This window comes from Meleagris gallopavo, chromosome 10, assembly GCF_000146605.3.
Source record: "Meleagris gallopavo isolate NT-WF06-2002-E0010 breed Aviagen turkey brand Nicholas breeding stock chromosome 10, Turkey_5.1, whole genome shotgun sequence".
Classification (NCBI taxonomy): domain Eukaryota; kingdom Metazoa; phylum Chordata; class Aves; order Galliformes; family Phasianidae; genus Meleagris; species Meleagris gallopavo.
Genome location: NC_015020.2, coordinates 13,496,421 through 13,524,256, shown reverse-complemented (window position 1 = coordinate 13,524,256; position 27,836 = coordinate 13,496,421). Strand labels below are relative to the sequence as shown.

At 42.9% G+C, this 27,836-nt stretch overlaps 1 protein-coding gene and 1 pseudogene across 1 annotated transcript in view; both read right to left on the bottom strand.

Moving 5' to 3' along the window:
- RABGAP1L (RAB GTPase activating protein 1 like) overlaps positions 1-5,649 on the bottom strand; it is a 97,604-nt gene extending 91,955 nt beyond the window's left edge. The window contains exon 1 of the mRNA XM_031554840.1: positions 5,613-5,649. The gene's annotated coding sequence lies outside the window, so the exon portion shown is untranslated. The remainder of the gene's footprint in view (positions 1-5,612) is intronic.
- A 6,878-nt stretch (positions 5,650-12,527) lies between these two features.
- Positions 12,528-13,700, bottom strand: LOC104912355 (annotated as a pseudogene).
- Positions 13,701-27,836: the final 14,136 nt, after the last annotated feature.

Below are 27,836 nucleotides of genomic sequence, written 5' to 3'. Positions count from 1 at the left end.
ATGGTTCTGTAGATACAATAATTCCATTGCTAAATTCCATTCCAATGGTCAGTACCACTGAAAATCACACATGGAAAGGTTGCTTATTGGAATGCAGTAACTCAGACTTTGGATTTCTGCAACTGCTGTGTGTGAGTCCCAACGGTCTGAAAAGAGGAAGTTTACAAAGGTTCATCTTGAATTCCACACCAAACTGCTTTTCATCTTCATAAGCATGAAAATGATTCCTTGTACTTGCTGAAGGTTCACATGGACTTGAAACAACAAAACATAAAACACTAACTCATAAGCAGCTTACAATCACACAGCCTATTTGCCTCAACTGCACTAATTGCAATGAATTAGAAATTGAACAGACTCCGTGAAAAAATATTTCTATAGCGTTTGTCTCATACAAAGATCTTTCTCGTATTTGCCAGAGCTTTCACACGCTTCCCAGCAATGCAGCGGGAAAGGTACGAGCAGAGGAGCTACACAACCCCATCCTCATCTGCAAGAACACCATCTCTTGTCAGTAGTAATGTCTTCTGGCACAGGAAACTCTCACTTCTCTGAAAAAGCGACAGGCACTCTGGCAAGCTGCTCAGCAGCCATGCTACGTATCCAGCACCTCGACCCCAGAAAAAAAGAAAATGAAAAAGGAATACAAGATTTTTTGACTTGCAAGCCTGGTTTGTTCTCGCTACTTACCTTTGTGTCACTACCAAAATGATCTCAGGAATCTGTGTTTGATACAGAAATTGCTCTGTGCTGAAGGGATAAAGACTTGTGCAGAGTCTGAAGAACGTGGTGCCTCAAGAAAACACTCAGAGCTGGAGGCAGCCTTCTCAAGCAACAAGGAATTTTATGACATGCTTGCTCGCTGAGTAACATTGGTGATAATACACTTTAAAGTGCCACACCTAAAAGGAGAATTAAAACTCCGTACCTGAATTTATTGCAAGGCTAACAGTCTGAAAGCAATGACATTTCTAAGTCTGCAGCATTTAGGATGTATTGCATCCTACGAGGAATTCCTGTCTTCTCTGCAGACTGCATTTACCTGTTTATTGTGCATCCCCCAGAGCAGGTATGTGTGCACCCTACTGCCCCAAACCATAGGCCCAGTAAGGGCCCAAAGAATGAAGAAGTGCTTGTGTTCTCTCATGCAGGCTCCTGAAAACAGCGAAGGCTTTGCTCTGATTCCAGTACTCAAGATTCACAATCCCGACCTTTTAACCAGCACAACTCAGCAGAAAATCCATATGCAAGAACAGTACTGCTGCTTCCTTGCTGAGCACAGATGCACAGAGAAGGAACCGATGTAAATTGAAGAAGACAAGATAACATTAAAAATCCTTTGCATGAAACAAGACAACAATATTTACTGAAATCGCTCTTCAACCTAGGAGTGAAGAGAATAAACAACTAAAAATAGATGAAGAATAATTCTTAACTAAATCTGCTTATGCTCCTATGTGTATTCTAAAATACGACAGACCACTACAGGAAAGAAAGAGATCTGCTTTTTGACAAGGAATTAAACCAAAGTGGCCAAACACTGATACTATCCATTTGTAAACTAGAACAGTAGCTAAAAAAAGGATTGAGAAAAGAAATATGCACATGGTGTCAGGAGGTCATCGTCAGAATGAAGGCACTGCAAAGAAGTGAATATTTTTAATGAAAAGATAAAGGGCAGACAGTCAGTTTGCAGAACAGCATTCAGCAGCAGTTCTGCCATCCTGGAGGATGAGTCTGTCCCTCATGGCTTGGTACAGTACGAAAGCTACTGGTCACAAAACTCAAAGACACATTCATATTTCAATTACATCCTGAAAGCCAAAAAAAAAAAAAATGGATGCCCCATCTCTGCAGGCATTCAAGGCCAGGCTGGATGTGGCTCTGGGCAGCCTAGTCTGCTGGTTGATGACCCTGCACACAGCAGGGGATTGGAACTGGATGAGCACTGTGGTCCTTTTCAACCCAGGCCATTCTATGATTCTATCATCACATCCTGGCAAGTATGACCGGGATTAGGATAAAATTACAAATCTGATAAACCAAGGAGACAAGTAACAGTAACAAAATACATCATGATAGGAGTGATTCATTGCCTTCCTTGTGCCTTTTTCACTGACACCAACTCCGAACCTCTGAAAAACCCATCCATCTACTTTCACAAAAGCAAGGAAACGCTGTGCCTATTCTTTCAGCCTGCCCGATAACATTATTAACCCTGATAAATTGAGTTCACTGCAGCAAATTCAGTTTCTTCTATTAACATCACAGCGGTTGTTTGTCAAAGAAGAGCTACTGTAATCAGAAAATTAGAGAAAACATATCTCATATTAAATTGTGCACTGTGTACGCTGCAAACAGTTGAGAGAACTATTTCTGTCACACGCCTTGATTCCCTGGAGCACAGAGCTGCTAACTACATATGCAAGCACGGAAGTAGGTCGAGAGTACTATCCTGTTATGCGTTGTAACACCGAGAGCAAACTCTTTAGATAAAGCTTGAATTTTCAGAGTATTTTAACAGAAAGTCTGCAAGAAGCATAAATATTTCCCAAAGACGTTCTCTCTGAACAAATATAGTTTATGTGATGTCCTCTAGTGAAATCTCAGATCTCAAATCTGGAACTCTTTTCATTCCTTATCACCACTGTCAGCCTTAAAGTTTATTTTTAGACACTTTACTTTGTCACATATACGTTCTGAAATTGAACAAGTTCCCATCTTCGCTGATTTCCTACTGCTCTGAAGGAGAGACTTAAGAGATGGAACTAGAACTGACAGACCTGTTAAAATGAGGCAGTGAGCTTTTAATGGTTTCCCTTTTCATCTGACATCTCAGATCATCTCTTGTTTCAGTAGGGCACGGAGGAAAAGCTCTTCTTTTTACTCTTCCACTTGAGGAAAGACCCCTTCTGGCTTCATTCAATAATCCCATTCTTCAAATATCATGTTTTCACGTCAAAGGAAGGCCCTGAGCACACAGCACCACTGTTCAAAGCAACCTAAAGCGCTTATTAGAATTGCACATTTATAAGGAAATTAATTAGATTTTAACACTGTTCCTTTGTAAATGTCCAAGTCCATCATAAATGCAAGGTCTGGTCAGACACAGCCGTAGAACAGAGCTCTATCACAACTCAACAAGGATGAAGGGCTGCTAGAAACCTACAGAGCAGTTAAGTCTCATCTCCATACTGGCAAGAAGGTACAAACTGGCAAGAATAAAAGCAGAATACTTATGAATAATTCAATGCTGACGATTAAACATGGATGCTGTATAGGAAGCAATGCTTCACAAATCCTTTTTTTAAGGAACCAATGAGCACACAAAACATGAAGCAGTCAGGACAGCCCATGAGGATTTTGGAAAGACATCCAACGAGATCCCTTCCCAAACACTTTCAGGGAATTAAGCTGCCTCGGGAAAAGGCTCTATCGATTAGAGGATAGGAAACCAGAAGAAGGAACAGTCAGTTTTCACCCACTGAATGAAGGCAAAGTCTCTCAAAGAACCTCACAGGAAGATGTGCTAGAGCTGACGCTATTGAAAATATGCATCAATCATATAGATACACATAAAAATAGCACAGTAACAAAGTCTGGTGATGACACGAAGCTGCTCAGAGTAGTAAATTGAAAGCTGACTGCAAAGATGTCATGTAGAATCTGTTTGTATCAAGAGAAGGTGGCAAAATGGCAGAGAGAACTCAAGCAAAGGTTTCAAGGGAGAGGCAGCTCCCAGGCAACTGATTTGCACGCTGATGGGCTCTGATCTACTCCCTTTCTAATCAGAAAACTGAGGAATGGGAAAACCAACACCTGCTTTTGCGACTCCTGTCTGAGCAGGAGTTGCTCAGGGAAAGCTCCTGGCCATGGGAGGTGAGCACAGCCCTTCACTTCTGCTGCAGGCAGCCCAGGAAGGACTGAAAGCTCTGCCCTTCTGAGGTTAGATGTAGTTGTTTAATTCTGGACACGGCAAGCAAAAGCAGCTGCAGCAACTATGAAACAGGGCTGCTCAAGTCATTCTATTCCTACCTAAGCTTCACCCATTTATACATCCTTCATTAATTACAATTCCCTTCTCTGTGTCACCTACAAATCCTTAGGAGAAATGATTTTTCTGTTTTCTTTCAGACAACGAACGAAAGCACACCAAATAAACAAGTGATCTTCGTGACACCCTGTTTGAAATGCATTTAGTTCAATATAGCTACGTTTAGAAACCTAAGCTTTAGTCAGCTTTAACTCCTTAACGTGCATTTTATTATGTTCTAACTTGTCCGGCATTTTTTTTTATATATATATATATATATATATACAAATTTCTTTTGTATGGCATCAGTTCTACAAAACTGTGATAAAATTGCCTTCACCAAAGAAAACTGTATTTCCCTTCCTTATCTTAGCCTGTCAAGATCTATTTTCAATAAACTCACAGGCATTCATTATAATATACTTTTCACATTTAATTCCTGATAAGCTGAATGCCATTCCATCATTTTTCACTTAACTGATCTCAAACTGACAAGCCCATAATTACCCACATCATTCCAGTTATTCTTTTCAAAGCCCTCCAAGATTAGCGAGGAATCAATGTAATTGGTCCAACATCCTGTCTGCTCCATTCTTTGCTTTTATTCTTTAAAAGAAAACGTTAATGCAAATTATTTAGGACCATGAACATCATTGTAATAACCTAAGCAGGTATTTTTTACCTGCTGTCCAAATTACTGTTTGAATAGCAGACTGCATCACCACCACATTTATCTGGAGAAGGAGAATATGCATCAATATACCCAAAGGCAGGACACTTGTCTGCTTGTTATGACAACTCCATCACTTCTGTCTGTACAGCAGCTCAGGAGGAAACAGAGCAGTAAGGAGAAAGAAGAGCAGTAGGAATGGCTTTGTCTGAGGCAATCCTTTTTTCTATATGTAGAAAAAAATGCAAAATGAAAACTGACTGCCAGAAACACAATACAATCTGTAACTGACAACAGGAGAATTGCCTATCCAGCAGCAATCTAATACCATTTGCATCTCTCCTGAGCAGCGAGCCTGCCTGCACAGCCTGGCCAAATCTGATCACTCAGTACCTCACCTTCCCTATGTGTGAACTGGAAAAAAGTATTAGGCTTTTCCTGGATCAGAGGGTGGCGTGGATGGTGTGAGTGAAAAGCTATATGTGCACATCACTCGTGGAATGGTCAGCTAACTTGTTCTCTAGATAATTACTCAGAGACATTCCTGCTCAGCATCACTGCAGAGATTGCTCTGAGATTTCTCACCCTCAGAAACCGTCTCTATCGGCAGAGAAACAAAAGCTCTGCTCTCCCAGGCTCCTGCAGGAACGGCCCCAGATCCCACACTGCCCACTAATAATACTAATGGGACCCTCAACTATTCTCACATGCATCTTAGGATACAGAAAAGGCAAAGCTGCAAAACTACTTCAGAATACGCAGTACTGCAAAAACACTATATTCTTCATAAACAATATAAAAAAAGCTTTAAATCGTACTGATTGATGATTTGGATCAGAACAGGGTTAGCTGGGCAAAATACAAAATACATTATATGGAACATCTTAAAATTCAGAGTACTGACTGTACCTTGCAGATTTTGTATAGAGATTCCTGACCGTCTCCTTCTGTATCTTTGAAATAATCGTGTGCTGGAAATGTACGATGAATATCTCGTGTAATGACATTCTCCTGAGCAGAATCCTGTAAAAAGGAGAAAAAAATCCCCAAATATTAGCCTGGCAACGGTGTAATTAAACATACAGCACATACAATTCTATATGCAGTCAATGCGGTTACATTAGTTAGCTTTACTGACTCATGCTCCAAAAATGCTTTGAGAAGAAACTGAAAAGCCTCTGGTCTCAAACGCAGTAATAATTTGACAGTTTAACAAGAGCAGCGTGGCATGTTTTCTGTCCTTCAGGCTTACAGTTCAACTTCAGAAGGCAGAGAAAATGACTGGTTATTTAATTGCAGATGCATTTTTTCCTACGGAACATATGCTTACTGATTTCTCTACCAGCAGAAAAGGAAAATGAGACCGTCTCTCTTTCGAAAAGTATTTATTTTTAAATGGATATCAATCTATGATAAAAACCGTGTTAATTACCATTTAGAACTATTCCTGGGAAATGTTCAAAGTTTACCAGTAAGTGGTCCTTAAGAGAACAAAACCAGAAGTAGAAGAAAATGTTATACTTTCAGGTAAATCCTGTATCTCCTTGCTAGTAGAACATCCTCAACAGGACTTCATTTTTACAAGGACCAGCACCAGGGAGAAGCCCAGGTGCCTAACCATGTCTGATACACCACAGCAGAAGCCCTAAGATAGCCCTGACTGATAGGCAGCTGTGCTGCAGGAGGGTAGGAGGCTCCTTAAGTGCTGCAGCAGCTCTGCAAGCTCCGTACGGATGATCTCCATATCCAAACACATCTGAAACAACACCAAATGCCTGTGCTTGGAACTGAGTTGTTCCCGAGACATACCTGCCTCTTTAGATAAAGCAGTAACTGCTTACAACGCTGTATTTTTATGTGATAAGAGCTGTGTGTACGAGGACATGGCACCAAAGTGCTGGAGCCTCAACAACTCATCCATTATCTTCAGGTTCCAGTTACTCGCAGTGGAAGAGAGCACCTTTACATCAGTAAATACCAAACACTGCTTTTCTCTGTTCCCTTTGTAATCCTGAAGGGAAAGCCAACAGAACCCTCTCATGCGACTTAGAAAATAAATCTTTTGTAAGCACTTTTGCCATGAAAATGAAATACATCCATTTGTTACACAGAAGCTTCTAAACCCTCAGACTGCAGTTTGTAATCCAGCGCTCTACAGAAACGAGCTTGAAATCTGCTGGAGTCAGCGGGCAGCTCATCTCCTGTGGTTGGGGCATCCCTAATCCCACACAGGCTCTGCAGAGCTGCACAGGAATGCTCCTTCCCCCTCAGCAGCCATCCTCTTCCTCTTCTCCGATCTCCCCTCAAGTCCATGTCTCTTACAAACCTTCTCTCCTGTGATGCTTCATTTATGTCATCCTCTTAGTGACCTCAACTGTTGCTTTCCCTTTGCTTGACAACATCTTCAGTACAAGGAGTGCCACAATCTGTATTTTGCAAAATACCAGGCGTGCTGTGATGTGCTGAGGAAAGGAAAGCCTACAGACAGGTGCTGTTTTTATTACACTTGCTGGAGAAAACAAATGTGCTTTTGGACTTTCCCTGGGTCACCATCAGCACCTTCAGGATCCCTAAGCATCACGTCACTGTTAGTGAGTGAAACTAACCATGCAGCCAAAATCATATGCAACAATGCAGGTAAGAATTAATGTTTGATAACAAGCAGTTCTCTAAGCAGCATTCTTAGTGCTCTCTTATCACATCCCTGAAGCCCAGTCCAGGAGCAATCCCATTACAGGCACAGTGAGAAGAGTGAAAGGCCACCGTGCAAACTCAAAACATGAAAGACAAAGAATCAGTACATTGGTTCAGCATTTCTCTTTTTCTCATCATCAGTAAACAAGTCACCTTTCCGTGTGCACTTCAATTTTCTCCTTGTGCCCTCATTACTATGTCACCTTTCCTTACACAAACCAACAAAATAAAAGCAGGCAGAATAGATGCCCAAGGCAGGCCCACAAAACATTGGTGTGAAGGCCCCATTGCACACTTTTACAGATGTGGAAGGAGTCAGAGGCAGAGGCTGCATCCCGCAGTGAGCACAGATGCTCTAGAAAGCTAGAGGGAAATAGTTAAATGCAAAAAGAGTATTTAAAATAAGACAATGAATATATTCCCTAAAGACAACACCCACCCCAAATGCTTTAAAGCCACAATTTAAGAAAACTAAGAAGTAAGACGAGAGAGGAGATCAGTCTAGAAAATTCCTTCATATATTTAAATGCATACAAAATCTGTGCAACTCTCCACTTTTTCCCATACAGCATTCATTCACTGGCCTGCTCTCAGTCTCATCGCAGCAGATGAGTTTACCCTTATCTTAATTCGGGCTTTCAGAGGGTTTTTGTTCTTCTGAAAGTCATGATTAGTTAATTCCTTATGAAAAAAAGATCAGGTGAGATGGCTATCAAAGCACGAAGAATTCTAACGATCTTCCTCACTTCTAACAATCATTTTTGCGCTGCCAACTCAGAGAAACAATATTCTACTGAGGAAAAGAATTATCTTCATGTGTCAACTCTGTGACAGCTGACATCCTACTGAACGAGCTCTCTATTTTGAGTTGGCACGCTCTGAAACAGCCCAACTTCTGTAACTGCGAAGCAACCGCACCCGCGTGGTGACACTGCTGTCGTTCTGAACTATTAAGGCTCTGCTGAATGTGGACACGGGATGCCAGAAGGCAGATTGAAATAGAAAAACAGAGAGAGAAAAAAACAACAACTGAAAATTGTTTCCATTCAAGTAAACGTTAAAAGAAAATTAAGGCTACACGGCACTCAGAAGTAAGAAATACAGGGCAATCTTTGTGCAGGCGTATCCTGAGTTATGTTTTAATTGAGGACATTTCAGACACTTCGGAAAAGACTCCTGCTCATATATTGCCCCAAGCATACCCATCCTAGGTATGACATCTCCATGCCAGCTGCTAGATCATAGAATCATAGAGTCACAGACTCACAGAATGGCCTGGGTTGAAAAGGACCACAATGATCATCCAGTTCCAAACTCCCTGCTATGTGCAGGGTCACCAACCACCAGACCAGGCTGCCCAGAGCCACATCCAGCCTGGAAGATGCACGTCCTTTCTCTACTTCTGCCCCACAGGCACACAGCTTTCAGAAAAACATCACAAGAGGTTAGCTGAGCTTTCCTTATTACACAGTTGCCTGCATTACAGCTGTGGACTCAGTATGGAGAAATGCAGCATTACTCGTGGACGCAACCAAAGGAAGGAGAAGTTTTGCTTCAGAAGTTTCATGTGAGTGCAAAGAAAAGTAATAAATCAGGTCACGGGTGTCTCAGAGCCAGCACTTAAACTGAGCAGTACTTCTGACCTCAATGTCCTTGTGCTCCATTTCTCTGGTTAATAATAATTCCCTGTCTCAGTAGGGTGTAGTGAAAATCAATTAACATCTGAAGTGCAGAAATACTGAAGTGCTGAGTCCTACAGAAATGCCAAAGAGGAGAATAACAACTCCATCCTCGAATTCTGATCTAAAATGTTCGCTGTAAGGCATGGGGCTACACAATGAAACATAGTAAAGGGAAAAAAAAGAAAAGAAATAAACATAGGTAGGTACTATTCCTTCTGTGTACAATAAGGGAAGAAGAAACCAAAACCATGGAGCTGTGTGCAACCAAGACCCCATCACTATGCATACAACCAGACAATTTTATACCATCCTTCTTACCTCCCAAAGTTCATCCCCAATCTTAGAAAACCCCCTTCCAGTGTGGTCTTATCATATTACATGAAAACAGTATCATTTGTATGTGCCAGAGTCAGCACAAGCTCACTTGAAAGACTCAGTTGTAAGGCCTGCATCTCTGCTAAGGTGCAAGCAGCAGTTTTTCAGCAAATTGTCCCACCCATGCTTCATCTCCTCACTGGTTTAAAATACCCACCTCCCAGAGTCTCAAGGAAAGACAAAAAAATTCTCTAAAACACCATCACAAATAGGTAGAAAATACAACACAGCAAAGAGGTCAGTCAACACAGGTTCAAAATCAGCTGCGCTCCTGCATGTAGCTTTGGCCCTTGTTATTGATGACATCCTCCCAAGCTCCTGCTTCCAATGAAGCCTAATATTCCATTGTGCCCACATATGCACATCACCAACCCCTCTCCTTTCATCATCCTCTCTGCACACCACAGCCCTCCAAGTACATGTGCAACCTAAGAAAATCCTGCATTCTCCACCAACAAGTACTTGGGAAAATAAACCAACAACCAAAAGCTCTTCCTTTTAAAACTACTGAGTAGAAGAGGTTTGGCTTATGCTCAGTTCTTCCGTAGCATTTTTGTAATACATACCTTGTAGCTCAGCTCTTTCCTATAAATAGATTTTCTTTCTATCATCATCAGCTTTTATTCAGCAGAGAGCACAAACACTCAGATTTCTTATTAACAGAGAAGCAAACTGAGAAAAAGGACACGTGTCATAAACACAACAGTTCAGTAAATACATGGGTCAATTAAGCTCTGCAAATCTAGTCTTCCTACCAGCTGTATTTATTGCTGCTTAGGCAGAAGTGCTCTCCCAACAGTCCTGCTGGAGATGGGCCCACCAGCTCCAGCCCAAGCAGACCTCTGCTTCTGATGGCTCGTGTCAGTCTCTCTTTTCTCATCAGCATGAATATAACTATTCTTCTGTACCTGGCTATAGCAGGGAAGTGCTGCTGCCGCCTTCTCATAGGTAAGGCAGAAATAGCTCAGATTTTTACGGGGCTGAGCCATCAATCTGCCGCAGACTTGATGATATTTTTCTGTAAAAATCACAGCATATTAGATCAGCTACAAAATACCAATTCTGCAGACACTCACTCGTTCTCCAAAAGGGAGAATATCTGTGACCTTTCCTATCTTTGTGTTTTATTTCCCTTCCTCTGCTCTATGCAGCTTCCCTCTCTGGTATATACAGATACATAATTTATTCTCCTTTCTCTGCCATATCCTTTCTGAAAAGACGTTGTCAAAAGAAAAATGCTGTTTGTGCTACTGGGCAAGAGATCAATTTTTGAATATGCCAGGCTCAAATCATTGCCACTGGCACAGCAAGCTGAAGTCTGAGCTCCCCTTGGACACTTATCTTGAAAGCTCCCTGCTCTCCCCCAAGAGACAAGGAGCTCTGTACACCAGCAGATGGCTTTGGGGTCATTTTTATCCATGTAATGTATGGTTGGCATGAAGGGCCATGCACATCTATCTGTAGGCATGACAGCGTTTCAGTTTTGATTTTGTTTTATTTGGATCTTTATTTGTGTCACATGTTTTTAGGCAAACACGATACCAAACATCCTTCTGTTAAAGTGCATTTTGTCTTCGGCTTCCTCTTTCCTTTAATAGCTGTTACCTCAGAAGGCTGATCCCTGCAGAGGATCTGAAGCTCTGTAAGACTAGGTGACAGGCATGCTATCCAGGTTACTCACCATTAGTTCACCGAAAGTGCAGAGGCATTACCTCATGAACAGAAAAGCAAATACGTGATTCACAAACTTATCTGTATAGTCAGCTACTTTTGTCCACGTTCCTTCTGGATCCTTTTTTTAAGGCCTCCTCTGTTAGAGATGCAACTGCATTTGTAAAGGTTGGAGAAAGTGTTCTCGTGATTAATCTGCAATTTGAAATTCAAACAGCCCTGAGTCTACCACCAACTCACGGGGTAACTTCCAGAAGCAGGTGAGCCTGCTTCTAACAAACAATACTTAGCTGCACCCACAGCAGATGGCTCTGAAAAACGAACTTGAAAATGTTTACAGAAAATCACAAAAGCAGTGTTTATGGATCCTGGGCTCATACGTACCTATCTCAATTGAGTGTTACCAAACTTAGTTCAGTTTTATTAAGTGGCTTGAAATCTTTGCTACAAGGATAAGAAAGAAAAATACTGTTACTGCTAAAAAAGAAATCTTTAACAAGTCAATTTTACAAAACTAGTGCTTAGAAGATTTGTGCCCTGCAGTATTGCTGACCAAGGAGATGTCTGTCTTGTCAGTGTCTCTTTCAGCCTGGTTTTACAAATTCTGAAATTAAATCAACTTCTGGCAATTAGAAGATGATGTGATCAATGCAACCGGTTCATGTAAGATTGTAAAGAAATGGCTGCTTTACAGGATGAGTGACTCCAGGTCTAAGACAGAACTCTAATGAAGTTCTGTCTTCATTAGAAGAAGAATTCACAGTGGGCCTCCCAGTCCATGCTCCTTTTGGCATCTGCATAGCTTGCTGCTTGCAAAACATTAATATAAAGAGAAAATACTTCCATGTCAAGTAGGTTTATCTGCTTCAGTGTTTCTGGTTTTCAACAAGAAGGAAACGTCTTGGAGCACTATGCAGATAAAGATTTTTAAATGCTTAAGACTGTAGATGAAGTGTGCATACTATCTCTTGAAAAAGGAAACATCTGCCCTTCACGTTCTTGAACGCTGGAGTTCTTCCAATAATCCTGACAGAAACACTTCAGCAAGACCTGCGGTCAACAGAAATGTTCCCAAGACAAAAAAGCACCAATTCAGTTATCGCCCAGATCCTCTCCCTGAAGACAGCTACATCATTCAAGCTACAATTTGGGATCCTGATACCCTTCATTTTAATACTTGCTAATGACAACACTGCCTTTCTGTTTCCATTAAGTGAAGGTGTCTCATTATGATGAGGCATGTACATCTGTGAACCACTCTTCCAGAGCTACTGAAATCAACAAACCCACTACAGATTAATCTTTTCTATTCTTCACATAAGAAATCCAAATACTGATGGTATCGTTGACAGCAATTTGCATCCCTCAGTGCTCATATCAGAACATAATACTGAAGACTTCTGCATGTAACACAAAATCACTTTTCAACAGTACCTTGAAGTCTTTGCTCCAGCTGCAGGGCACCAAGCACTGCAGAAGAGGAAGGCCAGCCAGATGGAGAGGGACAAGAGCAGAAATACCACCACAGAGTTTTCATTCCTGCCTTTGGAACATGATGCATTTGTGGATACAGAATCATAGAACGCAGCAGCAGAGACATCTGACGGTAGGCAACAGCCTGTTTGGACAAGTCATCATAGATGATCAATGCATGTTTTCCATTGTCTCTGAAGTATTCCCCCATGGAGCAGCCTGAGTAAGGAGCCACTGAAGACGTGCAGCATCAGATGCTGTTGCAGACAACACAATTGTGTACTTCATGGCATGTGAATCAGTGAGCCTCTTCACCAGCTGAGCAACAGTAGATCTCTTCTGGCCGATGGCAACATAGATACAGTACAGCTTCTTTTTCTCATCTGTTCCATCATTAAATTGTTTTTGGTTGATTGTCAATGGCAATTGAAGTTTTCCCAGTCTGCCTGTCACCGATAATCAGCTCACACTGGCCACGACCAATGGGCACCAAGCTTTCCACAGCCTTAATACCAGTTTGCATGGGCTCCTGCACAGAGATTCTGGGAATGATGCCAGGGGCCTTCAAGCCAACTCTTCTATGCGTCTTAGATGTAATAGGACCCTTCCCATCAATTGGGTTGCCCAGGGCATCTACAACACGGCCCAGCAGCTCTTCCCCAACTGGAACACCCACAATGGCACCAGTCCTCTTCACAACATCCCCTTCCTTCGTCAGTCTGTCATTACCAAATACGACAACACCAACATTGTCGGGCTCCAGGTTCAAGGATGTTCCCTTCAGCCCAGAAGAGAACTCAGTCATTTCTTCTGCTTGGACATTTCTTAGGCCATACACACAGGCAATACCATCACCAATTGAGTGCACACGGCCGGTCTCCTCAAGTTCAGCAGAGGAGTCAGCTCCCAAAATATGTTCCTCAAGAATTGAAGATACTTCAGCAGTGTCTGTTTTCTGAAAACATGTTATGGAGGCATGGATGTTTCTGGTAGCAACAAATGCTGCACCAAGGGTGTTTCTGGAAACCAGGCTGGCCTGTCACAGCAGGGAGCAGGCGAGGACGGCAGCCATATGGGCGGACAGCATGGCGGCAGTGGAGAGCAGAGCGAGGAGGGCGGGAAGCAGCAGGCGGCCCACAGAGCGCTCTCTCTACAAAATGGCGGCACCGCGCTCCCTACCATCCACTGGATTGTGTGCATTTATTTCTGAGTATCTCACCGGATCTTTTGGAGTGCCACCCTGAATACAGCTGCTGAAAGCACAGCCCACAGGTGGCACATGCTGTGAAAGCAGCTCTGGAATATGCTGCAAGACGAATCCCAGACATAAACAACTTAGAGACGCTGACACAGGGGGCTACAGCTCTGCTTCCACTCTTTCAAATCTTCTCCTGCTACAAGGAGAGGGAATGCAGCGTGAAGGGGCTTTCACCTCCTGACAATACTTCATACAGCCACAAGCGACTGCAAGCAGATGCTGCCTAGGCTGACAATTAGCTGTCTATACCTAGGTTTATTAGCAGAAGCCTTGAACACAACTGTAGATGAAGTCACAAAGAGAAATACCGCAAAAAAAGGACAGAATCACACATCAGCTAGTCTGTGCTGACTGTATCACAAGCAAAAGCAGTGCTTTCAGGCTGCAATTCCTTAATTCAGCGTAAACCCCAGAAGTCCCTTAAGTCCCACTCTCACTGGCTGAGCCAGCAGTGTGACTGCCACATGTGGCAATGGGAGGGCCGTGCTACAGAGCTCTGCCTGTAATTGGGACCTATGGGGCTTTGTGTGAATCATCAAAAGCAGCTCCATTTCTGCCTCTGTGTTTTGTTCCAGTTCATTGCTATTGTTTGAAAATGAAATCTGCCTTACATTCAGCACCACCTAACATTCAGGTCAATGCAGTACTGACATTAGAGAGCATTTAGCTGGTCATATATGGGTCATAACAATAAAGACCAGACAGTGAAAGATGGCACTGCGCACTACAATAATCCTAACTTAGTTTCAAATGATATGTGTTTTCTATATACCACTTCTCAGTGTGTCTGAACACTTCTCAAGCAGTTTATATAACCACTGCACAGGTACAAGCAGATTTCAGCTGCTCCTCCTCCCTGGAAGCAGTCAACAGAGCCTACATCCACCCCTTATTTTATGATTATGTTTAGTTTATTCTAGTTACTCTGATTACAGTGGGGTGCTGATCTGAGTTTACTGATAATGCCATCATTCCACAGTGAGCTCTTTCTGAATCTCTTGGTTTTCACAAGTAAGGCATGAACAAAATTTCTGTTCGCACCTACATTCTCCACGATGAGACAGAAGTGCATTTGTTTCAATATGCTGATTCTAAGCAAACCAACACTGATCTTCTTAGCACCCCTGACAAGGGGTAACCTTGATTCAGCTTTTCTTCCTCCTTTTTACCCCTCCTGGCTTTGCGAACTAAATACTTGACATGAATTGTATTACTTCATTACATGTGTGTTTGCCTGAGGTGAAAGAAGGGCTCCAGCTGGAGAATGAATGATCTCAAGTGCTTCACAGGAGTGATTAGGGAAGGCTGGTCATCGGCACAACAGGAGAAGCAATTCTGTCAGACTGCCACAGCGCAGAGCAGCAACCAGCAATGAGCAGCAAGGAGGGGGTGAGACAGAGAGAGGAGAAGCAGACTAAGGCTGTAGGGACAGAAAGGAAGACAAGAAATGATGGTGAAATGGAGAAATAATGCAGAATAAGATAAAGGATGGAAAAGACAAGTACCAGAGAGGTTATATTTAGTTCTCGCCAGCTCAAAAAAGGAAGCTATAAATCAAATATCCTCATCTAAATCAGTGAAAATCAGTTTGAAAGAAAATCCAGATTGGTTTTGTACTGTGCAGGGTACCGAATTCTATAAAATCTAGTTTCAGCTATTACTCTGATGAAAAGGGCTTTTTCTCCCTCTTATTATAAATATATTCTCTATTATTAAAACGATCCTGCTATCAAGAATTCTGTAACTCCTACAATATACAGCCGATATATGTTAAAATTTTTCCTTTCTTAAAGCTGCTTATCTGCTCTAGGATTAGCAAAGCGCATTCTGCATACAGCTGCACACTTCTCTACTTGATGGCAGCCTGAAACCAAGAGCAGAGAGAACACGGCCCACGCTGCAGTGCTCCCTTTCCCCTGGCTGCTCGCAGGCACTGCTGAAAGCAATGCAGGACAGTTCTCATTACTGCTCCTGACAGGCATTTCTGTAGCCTGCACCATGCTTCATCGCACTTCTTCATGGACACAGTGTGTGACTCCTTAGCTGGCTGACCTCAGCTCACCTAGAGCCTGGTTCAGTTGGGTATTTGCAGCTTTCATCTCCAAGTACAACTGATAACACACAAACTGAAGGAAATATTAACTGAAACATCTACTTCAAAAATGCATAAACGTGCATCAGGAACCACCACAAATACAGATCATTTCTCGCTACTTCTGAATCTACGTTTCCCTCTCACCATGCGTTCATTTTGACATGCAGCCATTTATGCCATGCACCCATATTTCTATGTAGGTAATATGTATGAGTCAAACAACGTTTCTATTTTTTCTGCTTTCAGAGGGTGTTCCTTCTGGAGTACATGGTGGCCTTTGAGGTATCTGTGGTTCTATCTCAATAATAGCCTACGCTGCATCAGATCACTTGGCTCACAGAAATGAGACCCACCCAAGTTTTGGATTGTTCAACACGGGAAGTCTATTCCAGAAGGTCAAAAGCAATTTATGAAGCCACCTTCTGCATTTAGTTCTATTTTAACACATAATGCCTTACAGGTTTATAAGAATGCGTGCATCATCACTTCCAAGCAGTGCAGAACACAGGCAGAGGATTAAATGAGTCCCAAAGAACACCGCGTGCTTCTCAGGCCCATTTTTTTTCCCATTTGAAAAGTAAGGAATAAACAACGAAGGACAAAACTATTTTACAAAACTACGCAAAAGTTATTTGTGTTGCTCACAAACATAAACAAACCAGGAAAGTCAAAAAACAAAGTAGAAGCACCACCAACACCAACAACTAACAACAACAACATTCAAGGAACGATTGAACGTTGTGCTGAGGGACATGGTTTAGTGAGAACTATCGATGGTTGGACCGGGTGATCCTGTGGGTCTTTTCCAACCTCGGTGATTCTATGATTCTATGAACTACTGCTTTATGATGTAGAAGGCACATCAGGTGGATTTGTTCCCCCTCAGCCTGAATAGCTTCCTTTCTGGGTGCAACACCCACTCATCAGCTGGTCAGGACATGCCAGTCCTGAGCCTTCCCAGTACTTTCACCTTCTCAAGGCCAAGGTAGAAAATTCAATTTGCTGTCATAAAAAAGCGAGCTGCAGGCTCTCATGGAGAGGTTAAGCAGAGAGAAAAGATCAACAACCCTATATATAAATGTCTGTCAAGATAAAAGATGGAAAACACCGAAAGCATTATATAACGCCACATCTGATTCTAAAGAGAATAGGGTACAAAAGTTTTCCATTGTGTATCAGCAGCTTTTTCTGCAAAGAATCAGTAAGTGTAAACATGGATGGCTATTTATAGGCAATACAAAATATGTGTCCAGGAAACACCTGGAGCCTCTCACTTCTTGCTTCCATACAGTGCTCTTCTACGGCAACCTCCTCTTTCCAAGGTTTCTCTAAATCAGAAAAGATTTTATCTCCAGAGATTGCTACCGTATTTGATGTGAAGCCTGATTTCTTGCAAAGCTATCAGAGAACTACGTATCCTAATAATAATGAGAATTTAAATAAATACATTACAGCATATATCTCAGAGTAAGGCAGGCAGTTATTTATTGAATAGATAATGCCAGCTTCTTAATTGGCTAAGCTTTTATCTAGAACAGCTGCCCAGAGAGGCTGTGGATGCCCCGTCCATCCCTGGAGGTGTTCAAGGCCAGGTTGGATGGGGCCCTGGGCAGCCTGGGCTGCTCTGAAATGTGGAGGTTGGTGTCCCTGCGTGTGGCAGGGGGTTGGAGATTCATCATCCTTGAGGTCCCTTCCAACCTGCGCCATTCTGTGATTACCTAACTTTTTAATTCTATTATCTCTCTCTTGCCTTGCTCTTAAAAACACGCAGGGTGACAGTGGCTCAATCAGCAGATAGCTACAGTCAAGCTCACAGCTTGCTATCTTCAGTTCAGCTTTGCTTTGTGCCGTAGAAAAAAAGACAAATTTAGAAATTCAGACTGAACACCGATTTTAAAATTATTGCTACGGTTTTCCTCCACCTGAATTTACCATTTCAAAGAAAGCAGTATGAAAGTGACCTAAAAGCTGTACTCAATCTGAGAACCACTCTCAGCTACAAATCAAAACAAAAGGGGAAACTGAAATGACACGGAAAAAAGAAGTGTGGGGAAAGTAAGGTTCCCAGTTTAAAACTCCAGAGAGCTATCAAATCTAATATACCATGACTAGGATTTTTCAGTTAGCTTATATTACATCATACACTGAGCTGCTTAAAGAGCCCATCACAACACAGGCAGCAGGGCAAAGGGAAGGAAGGGCACAATGCACGTTTGGCACAGCTCAGCCTGGTCTTTGAGACAGCTCAGACGGAGCAGGACTGATGGATTTCCACCTTGCCACACAGAAGGCAAATACTCAGCTGTGTTAGGGTTCCTAACAGCCACGGACCAGCTCAGCACTTCCCAGCTGACCACACGACATCACCTCCTCCAGCGAGGACGTTTTGGTTGGGCTCCCAATGATTTGGTCAGGGCTCATAGGTGCCATTTTCAAGAGAAAGCCATGCCAGCCAGCAGCACTAATCATCCCTGATTCTCAGACCCAGCACGTAATTAATCCATGCACATTTTAGATTGTTATGACATTAGTTAGGAAAGAATATTACCCTGCCGATCATCATTTAAAAAATAAGAAAGACACATTATCACAACAAACTTTTGTTTTCCCAGAGGAGACTATTTGTTAAATAAGGTTGTGGGGTGTTTGGTTTTTTTTTCTTCTAAGCAGAGACTTTTTTCATTCCCCCTTATCTTATCCATTCTTTCTTCCTTGCATGCCCTTTAACAAAAACAAAATACTAAATATATGAAATGCTGACTTAAAAGGAATATTTGTCATTCCATTTGCCAATCACACAACTGCTTGTCATTCTCAGCCATCCCAAATATGTCATGAGGTTCTTCACAGAAGAAATATACATAATGCATAGAACTTCAAACAAAGTAGCTTTTGCCTTGGACCATTTTCCCCAGTGCACCGTTCCAAGAAAGCAATATAAAACACTACAAAAGGGCAATACGTTAAATTTGCAGAGAGGTCTTTTATTTGTCTTTGAAATTATTCATTACGAACAAATTCTCCAAGAGAAGAATTCATCAATAATTGATGGAACGAGAGCAGGAAACTTGCAAAAGAGAAATAATCAGCACTGGGAAACCTCGTAAGAAAAACGAGGAGGAAAATGCTCACCAGCAACACCGTTAGATGTTACAACACCACTCCCACTGGCACTGCAATCATCACACGTAAAGCAGCAGACCAGATCAGTTGTTTAGAGGTTGTAGCGGACCCATGAAATAACATCAAACTGATGACTGATACCAAAATGTAACATTCAGAGTACACTTTACACACAGACCAAAATGCACCATTCTCACTTTAGGAGCAAACCAAGCAAAAATTTTTTTCTCCACACTTCTTTCTGAGCAGACTACCTAGAAATGCATCAGTGGTGTGGAGCTATTCTTTTCTTCTTGAGGAAACAAGCACAGGCTTCCGGACCTTTGGGAAAATAAACCAAAGTCTTTAACTGTTAATCTGTAGCGATGCTTCACTGAGGATTACTTCCAACAAACCAAATGAAATCCAAGTAGCAGCGGGTAACAGCGTCCTGTGATTGCAGGAGCTGCCCAAACATCTCCATGCAAGCTGTAACATCAAATGACAGCAGCGTTTCAAGGAGGACCCAGTAGCACGGAGAGCACCAACGAATGGCTTCAGCTGCTAATGACCGGCTTGGCTCCTGCTGCTGCATCTGCTCACCAAAACCATGCCATTTTTTTTTTCCAAGGCTTCAAGGTGAACATGTGTAAAGTGAATGATGGAAAGTACTTTTTTCACTTACTATGCTATAACTGCCCTTATAGAGCAGCGCACATCTCCAGCCTGCCTGGTCATCATAAGACACAGCTCACACACAGGGTGGTGACACACTGGAACAGGTTGCCCAAGGAAGTTGTGGATGCCCCATCTCTGGAGGCATTCAAGACTGGGCTGGATGTGGCTCTGGGCAGCCTGGGCTGCTGGTTGGCGACCTGCACACAGCAGGGCGTTGGAACTGGATGATCGTTGTGGTCCTTTTCAACTCAGGCCATTTTATGAATCTACGAATCTATACTTAATTTCATATATGGTATACCAATACTGCAAGGGCAAATGACGGCAATTAAACCCTAAATAGAAGTCATACTTCTGTTTGAAGTAAAGAGGATCAAAGACACTGAGTGCCACTTCAAGCTCTGCTGACACAGGAGTGGGCCCCAGCCATCAGAGGCTGGCACGCAAATCCCAACGGAGCCCTGCTCACCAGGGCTGCTCTCTGCCAGGGGATGGCTCTTTGCTCCGTCAGGTACCTGCACTGCTAGAAGCCTGTGCTACTTCCTGCATTTCCCAAACACTTCTCAAGTATTTCAGTACCATCTCAGACAGCTTTCCTTTATTGCTTTTTCTAGGCACAGCAACAATATTCTGCAACATTTCTCAGGTTTGAAAATCCATTAAAACCAACACACACAGCATAAAAATAATTTTCAGGGTAAGGGTTTAGGCACAGAAGATCAAACCTTGGCCCTAAGACTCCGCTGCCAGGTACCTGAAGCCAAAAATAAAAAGCTCAGCTACAAAGAGATCGAACGCAGCCAAGTTAATTTTGTACAAAAGCATAGGAAAGAAGAGGGCAGTACACCGTGAGAGAATTGGATTTCAGATCTCCCATCTTTTTGGTAAGAGATGTACAACACTGACAGCACAGATGGCACCAGCTCAGTCCTAATCAAAACTAATGAAGTTGAACTTGATACACAACCCTGTAACGAGCAGACTGTATTTTTGTTTTCCCAGTCATTTGAAAGTTATCACACAGCAACAGAATCATTAAGCCAGCACATTAACCGCACAATGTATTGTAACAGAGGTAGCACTTGGGAACACCTGAGAAAGGCTGTAGAAAACAAGGATACATATATTTTTTAACTTAATTGTATATGGCTTTCCTGTCCCAATACAAAGTCTCACTGGCATCGCGTGTCCATAACCCATAAAGGAAGAAGTCACGTTCAGATTTCTTACTTAACAGAAACTTCACAAGGCATCACATTTGAAAAAATTACCCACTCATTAGCATTTAAATTCATATATTGCATGTACCCAGCAAAGATCATGGTAATGAGCTAGATGACATTTCACTTTGCTAGCAGCTACAGCATTAAAGTCTTCATGCTTGAGGGGCAGAGATAAATGAGGAGAACAGGGAATAATGGAACAGACTCACCAAGACCACCATGTCAGTGCTTCACTCAATGCAATACTAAGTAGTCTGCATTTTTGCTTTGATTCTTTCAAAAATAAGAATATAAAATACTTCGTAACGACTCATAGCGAGTCACCGCAGCACTGCTCTGCAGGGCTCCTTTACTCTGGGACAACACAGCTGTCCTGCACTGTGCTCCGAGGTGAGAGGAGGTAGCAACAGCTCAGGTGCTAGACTGAGCATCTGGCAAACACACAAAGCACAGACAAGCAATAGGAGCTGCAAAGTGACAGGAGTCTGCTTCGCCAACAGGAAACCTTAAAAAGATATCTCTGCTCTACCTTCTCACACAGCCCAAAGCGTGGAGGTTCAGGACTGCGTGCACCTGCAGCTGGATTGCTCTGCCACGACAGACTGTGTACAGCTTGAATGGGAATGCCTTCAAACTGAAATCCAACCACACGTGCCTAGGTTAAGCACTGAGCAAACCGTGTTTCACCTGAGCTTTGCAAAAAGTTTGCAGTGAAAACAGGAAAATTAGGCACCCTAACAAACCCTGCCTGATGCTTCCCTTCTGAGCAAAACAGCGAGAGCAAGAAACAAAGTAGAAAAGATACAACTCGTGTAATGAACCCATTCCCGCTAGCATTTTTATTAATTACTTTCATAAACATATATTGTGCCTTGCAATTAAAATTCCGTGTGCCGAGTTGCCATGGCAGCACAACTTCTCCTGAAGAAGAAATTGCCAGAGCTCAGCTGCGAGTGGTGCCTGGAGCTGGGCAGGAGCCTTCTGCAGCAGGTTTGCAGGGCACCCGGGAGGGACAGGGCACAAGGGAGAGGAAAAGACAGCTTCCTTGGTTCCTACTGCAGAAATCAGTGCAAGGAGAGCCTGCTGCATTTCCAGGGAGGCATCAGAGGAATGCAAATGATGCCTTTTCCCTCCGATGGTCTGCTCCATCTCCTAATAGCTGGCAGCAGTGCGGGCAGATGGGCTGCAGCTATAAATAGGGCTGTGCCAGCTGCCCGCCCGTCCCTGTGCCGTGCTGCTCTCTGCCAGCCCTGGGGCATGCAGTGCCCGGGCGAGAGCCAGATAATGAGGTGAGCAACGAGCTGCTTGCACTGTAATTAGCTCCTGGGATGATATCCCTTGCTGTAAAGGAAGCTATGAATGCCGACAGAAACTCAGAGGTATAATTAATAATGCTGCGCGCTGTCTGCAGGCGCTTAACATTCAAGCACAATTCTTCACCATGACACCATTCTTGCTTTTGGTTACATAGAAATTAGTAATAGATAAAAATAAACCTCAAACACCAACCGCAACGGCCAAAAATAATCCAGCTGGGGAGCCAAGCCTAGCCCTCTGCATGAGTCAGCAGCAGGCAGGCGGGCGCATGGCGAGGTGCAGGGTTTGCCCATCCCCATCAGAGCAGTGCCCAGCACACCAACAGATCCTCCTCCTGCTGTTCCAAGGCAGATGAATGACCCAAAAGCATCTCCTCGCTCCCAGCGCAGCTCACTTTGCACAGATGCGCCAAAGCCAGCAGCAGGCATGTTGCTGTGAGGCTTGCAGTGCAAAATCTTTCATGCAGTCCCCAGGATGCAGGTGATCCCTAGGAGCACACCTGTCTGACAGGGCTGATAAAGCTGGCATTTCACCAGAAGGGCACACTGCAATGTGTTGGCTACAAAACCACCACCAAATGATGTAGCTAATTTGGAAAAAAAGACATGGTGTTTTGTTATTCTTTTTCTCTCCCCCTCTCTTTCATGACTACAGACTTGGGGCTTGATTCTGCTTTCCCAGCAGCAGAACTGCCACTGAAGCAGCACCGTGATGGCCTTACAGCTCCAAAGGAGAAGCTATCTCTACACATTAAGTCTTGACACCAGAAATTACACCAAATTCTGCAATGTGTTTCTCACGTTTACAAATCTATGTTCGCAGAGCTGTTATCAATAGACTGAGCAAGCACATTTTGCTTACGTTTTTAAACACTGTAATTTTCCTTGAGTACGTTTGTCATATTGCACATACTTCCTCAATAACCCTAATGCTTTCAAAATGGAGCTCTCGTTTCTCTGCTAATCTATGTAAACATTCTACACAGCAGATCAAGGGAAGCAATTATTCTTCTGCACTCAGAGCTGGTGATGCTGCATCTTGAATACGCTGTGCACCGATGGGATGTTAGGAAGGCAGAGCACCCAGCACAAACCACAGCAGATTCAAAACCACACTGGAGGTCTCCAAGACCTCACCAGACCAAGGTGCAGCTGCCCTGATTGAGGGATATTGCCAGCCGTGCTCTGGGAAGGAGGCTGGGATGGCTGACCTTCAGACCAGATGTCCCTGCCCCATCTCTTTGAAAGGCCTTCAGTCACACAACGCATCTTGTCCAGGCGCTGTTTCTATGTGGGACCTCTGCTATAGGGATTAGAATCCTCCAAGCAGACCTGGGGAAGGGAAAAAGAAATCCTCAGGTGGTAAGTGAGGATTCCACTCAGGAATCAGGCTCCAAACTTTGGTTTCAAGTCACCTGCTGTACTCAGTTTCCCCCAGCTCGCTGCCTGGTTCCAAAGGGTGGCACCTCCAGGCACTGCCACTTCCTCCTGATGCCCACCAGGATCCTTCCAGCCCCCGTATCCTCAGTGTGAGCACACACAGGGCCTCTGCTCAGAGCAGCTCAGTGCATGCGCAGAGCGAGGCACCGAGCAGGCGGCAGTCACTTCAGCAGCTATGGAACAAGTCAGTAGGAGGAGACAGCAAATACTCACAAGGTAATCTTTCTGACAAGGTAATCTTGAACACACTTTAACCCACGTATTGCTAACTTACACCGTCTTGACACTTTAAATATCCACTTTTCCTTCACATGAGAATTCTCCTTAGCAGCAGAGCCTGAGAAACAGGAACGTTCATTGCCTCTTCCTGGGTAGCTGGCAGAGTTTGCGTTTCTCCTAAGTGACTATCAAAGATTTTTTTTCAATTATATGCTCACATTGCCAAATTGGGTAAAACACATCCTCTGCAGAACTTTCATCTCATCCTTGAAAAGATAAAGTCATCTGTCTGAACAAGCTAAAAAGCACACAAGAGGTTTCTTGAGCGCACAGAGAAATACAAATCCATGGGGAACTTGAGGCATCGTCAACAAGGCTTAAAAAAATTCTTACCTCTACAGAAACATACAGCCAAACTCCTGCAATTTCAGTGTTCCTCACCTAATAGGGAATGACAGAGTGGCTGAGGTTGGAAGGCACCTCTGGAGATTGCCTGGTCCTCTCTACAGCCACGAGCAGCTCAGGATCACCTTCAGGCAGCAGCTGAGCACCTCCTGGGATGGAGATCCAGCAGCTTCTGGCAGGTGATTGCCATGACATCCAATGAAAAAAAAAAAAAAGGGACTTTCTTTTTGGAGATGTGTACATTTAGAGGACACGAACAAGACTTCTTCCATTTCTGCAGCAGACAAGGCATTTCCATCACAGTGAGGCTTCCAGGCCACAAACAAGTGTTTTGATTGTAAAACATTAAGCTCCAAGCACTACAGGAGAGCAGCAGAACAAAAGGTTTTTATCATTACTCTTCATGCTTTAATTACCTTTATCAAATGCCATCTGAGACTAGCTATTTTTAAATCCCTCCACTTCATCTGTAATTAAACTGACTTAGCACAGATTTGATTCTTCCCTACACAGCTCTATCCTAAATAAAACTCGGTATTTTTGTGTAGAAAGTTCCTGAGGATATTTACAGACCAATCAATCTGAAAACAGCAGCATCCAGAAACGCAATTCTGGGTTTGAGCCGTCAGTCAAACCCAAACAAAACCTACAATCGGGAAACAAAAGCAATATACTGAAACCATAGGATCACAAGGACTGGAAAAGACCCCCACGATTTAGCACTGCAAAACACTCCAGTAGCAGAGGCAGCTGGAGATTAAAAGATTTGGTTTTATGCGGTGGAAATGTAATTTGTGATCATTTAAATACAAACTGACACCGTGTCTCCTATTATTACTTATGCGGCGTTCTTTTTTGTGCATCCCTTTGGAGGATGAAAACCAAAATGTCACTTTCCTTTTTATTTATTAATTACTTTCAGTCATTTCTTTTGCAGCTAATATCTGTTCCTAAAAAGTGTAATATTTGCAAAGAAGAAAATGAGACATTAAGTACTTTTACTAGCTCCTAATTACTCCTATTATAAACTGTCGCTGCTACTTAGCGATTTCTTCTTTTCCTGAGCAAAATCCATCTTAAAGCAAGGACAGAATTCAGTGCAGCCTTTCCATGCCCTACCCAGCGGGCAGCCAAAGCAGCTCTTGCTCAAACGCTCACAGGATGCTCACATAGCAGGAGGGCAGGAACTCATGGAGGAGGAAACAAATCCATGCATCGCCACGAGAAACCACATGGAGCAAACGAAATCCTTGGCAGAGAGGCTATGGACACAAGTTTAAAGGGTGGAGAATAGGAAGAAGGCACAGATATCCCAAAACATTAAAAATTCAGGCTGTGTGATTTAAAAGCTTCTCTCTTTGACCCATTCAGAGCTGGATCAATAAATGCTTTTGAGGAATATTCTTAGCATCGTGTGACTTGCAGATCCGCGTTAACTCAAAATATAATGCACATCTCCACTGCTCTGGCACCCTAAAGGAGTACTAAGTATAGCTCAGAATCCGACGGTATTTTTTGAAATACCTCATTTGTTCCCTCCGTGTTCTTCTGCTTTGATAATTGTTTCTTTTCATCTCTCCCTGACTCACGCACAGAGGCGACCAAAGGAGAATGAACAAATAGAGGTGGGAGGAGAGTGGAGAAGTGGCACCGACTTGAAAAGCTTTGAATGCCTTCAATCATCTGGAAAATCACAAGCAGCAACCTTTTAACTTCTGTAATTAAAGACTCATGACACGTACTGCTGAACAGCTTCAGCAGTTCACTACTACATACAGTTACATTTTTGAGGCTTTTCCTCTTTTTTTTGCTGCTTCTTTATTTTCTAATACAGCATTTCAACAGTTGCACTTTGGATGTCATGCTGGAAAACAGACAAAATAAGTACGCATGATCATGTCCACAACATTAAGATATTAACTCATTTATAAACCCGTGGCATCTAAAATTTTAGGCTTCCATACCTTCTTAGTCTCCATTTTCTGCCTGATTTTAGCAGCAGGTATCTCAAAGATACAATATGTAATCCTCAATAGAGAGCTTGCTGTGCCATGTTCCATGCAAACCCACGCAGGATTGCATTTGGTAACTGGTCACATTTCAATAAGAAACCGAGTTTGTAAGACCTAAAAACAGTTCCATACTCCCTACAATTCAAAGACAACAGCAGGTACAATGTGCTGCACTGCAGCCCAGAATTTGGATAAATCAGCATCTCCCATCTGAAGACAGGGAAGTCATAAAGTGATGATATGTATTAAAATACACCTAATGTTTTCACTTGGAGAGAAAGAAGTTAAACACAAATTGAAAAAAAAAAGTACTAAGTATTTTCATTCAAATTGGAAGGCATGGAAATAACGTAACATAGACAGAAAGCATGGTTGTACAATAAGGTGACTGCAGGCTCCTTCTCTTCAAGGAGATGCTTCTTCAAGGGGAAACAGCAGTAATTCTATCACTGCTCAGGCCCAGGAGATTGGAGTCCGGGCAAAGAGAATGAATTTGAAAGTAATCCATGTCAGACCCGTTAATACCACGACATACATCTCCTTGACATTAACAGAGACCAACAGACACAAATAAAGTGCAGACAGCAGATAATCTGTTTATGTTTCTGCTCTGCTTTTTAGGTAAGAATGGATTTTGTGAAATGAAAGGGCTCACTTAAAGCTGTATGCAAAGTTCTTTTTCCAGCACTTATTTCAGAATTCTTGAAATTAAAAGGATGAAAACAGTGGCTGGTTATTTCTCCTGAACAGCCTCCCATTGCTACAAACAAGGCTCTCCATCGCCAGGTGTTTAATCTTCTTTATCTTATGCAGGTGAGTTCAAGAAAATCAAGTCACTATTTACTTTTAACTCCAGAAATACAGATTTTATCAAGGCCTTATCAATAAAAGTAGAACACTCAAGAGCAGTGGGTACCCCAGTACCTCTCACCACACATTTCCTGGCACGGTACAAAGAATTAGCTCTCACTAAGCTACAATCCATACGTTTCCATTGCTCACTGCTCAACGGGCAACTGCAGCCTCTCCGTGGGCAATTCAAAGCACGCCCTAGGGAGAGCAGCCCTCACTCCTACCCCCACCCCAGGGCAGTCTGACAGAGCCACAGGGCAGGAGCTCAGCCCCACAGCTGGGGCTCTCACCTCACCCTCATCAGCACCACTCCTGGCTTTGCCCTTAGCTCTTCACACAGGCTGCCATGGATTACTTTGCTGAGAATAAATACTGCTTATTTTTTTTATCCATGGATCCATCACAAAGTATTTTCCCAGCCTGCTGCTGTAACAGAAAAGCAGACTTACAAATGGATCCACACATTATGGGTGGGTAGACAACTCAATGAAGGCAGCAAAAACTACTGCTTTTTAAAATACAAGCGGGGAATATGAGAATAACAACTATTAGTACACATTCAGTAGTTGCAACAGACTAAATTCTGTATGGATATATAATGTATTAGATGCTAAAGGAGTCCATCCAGCATAAATTAA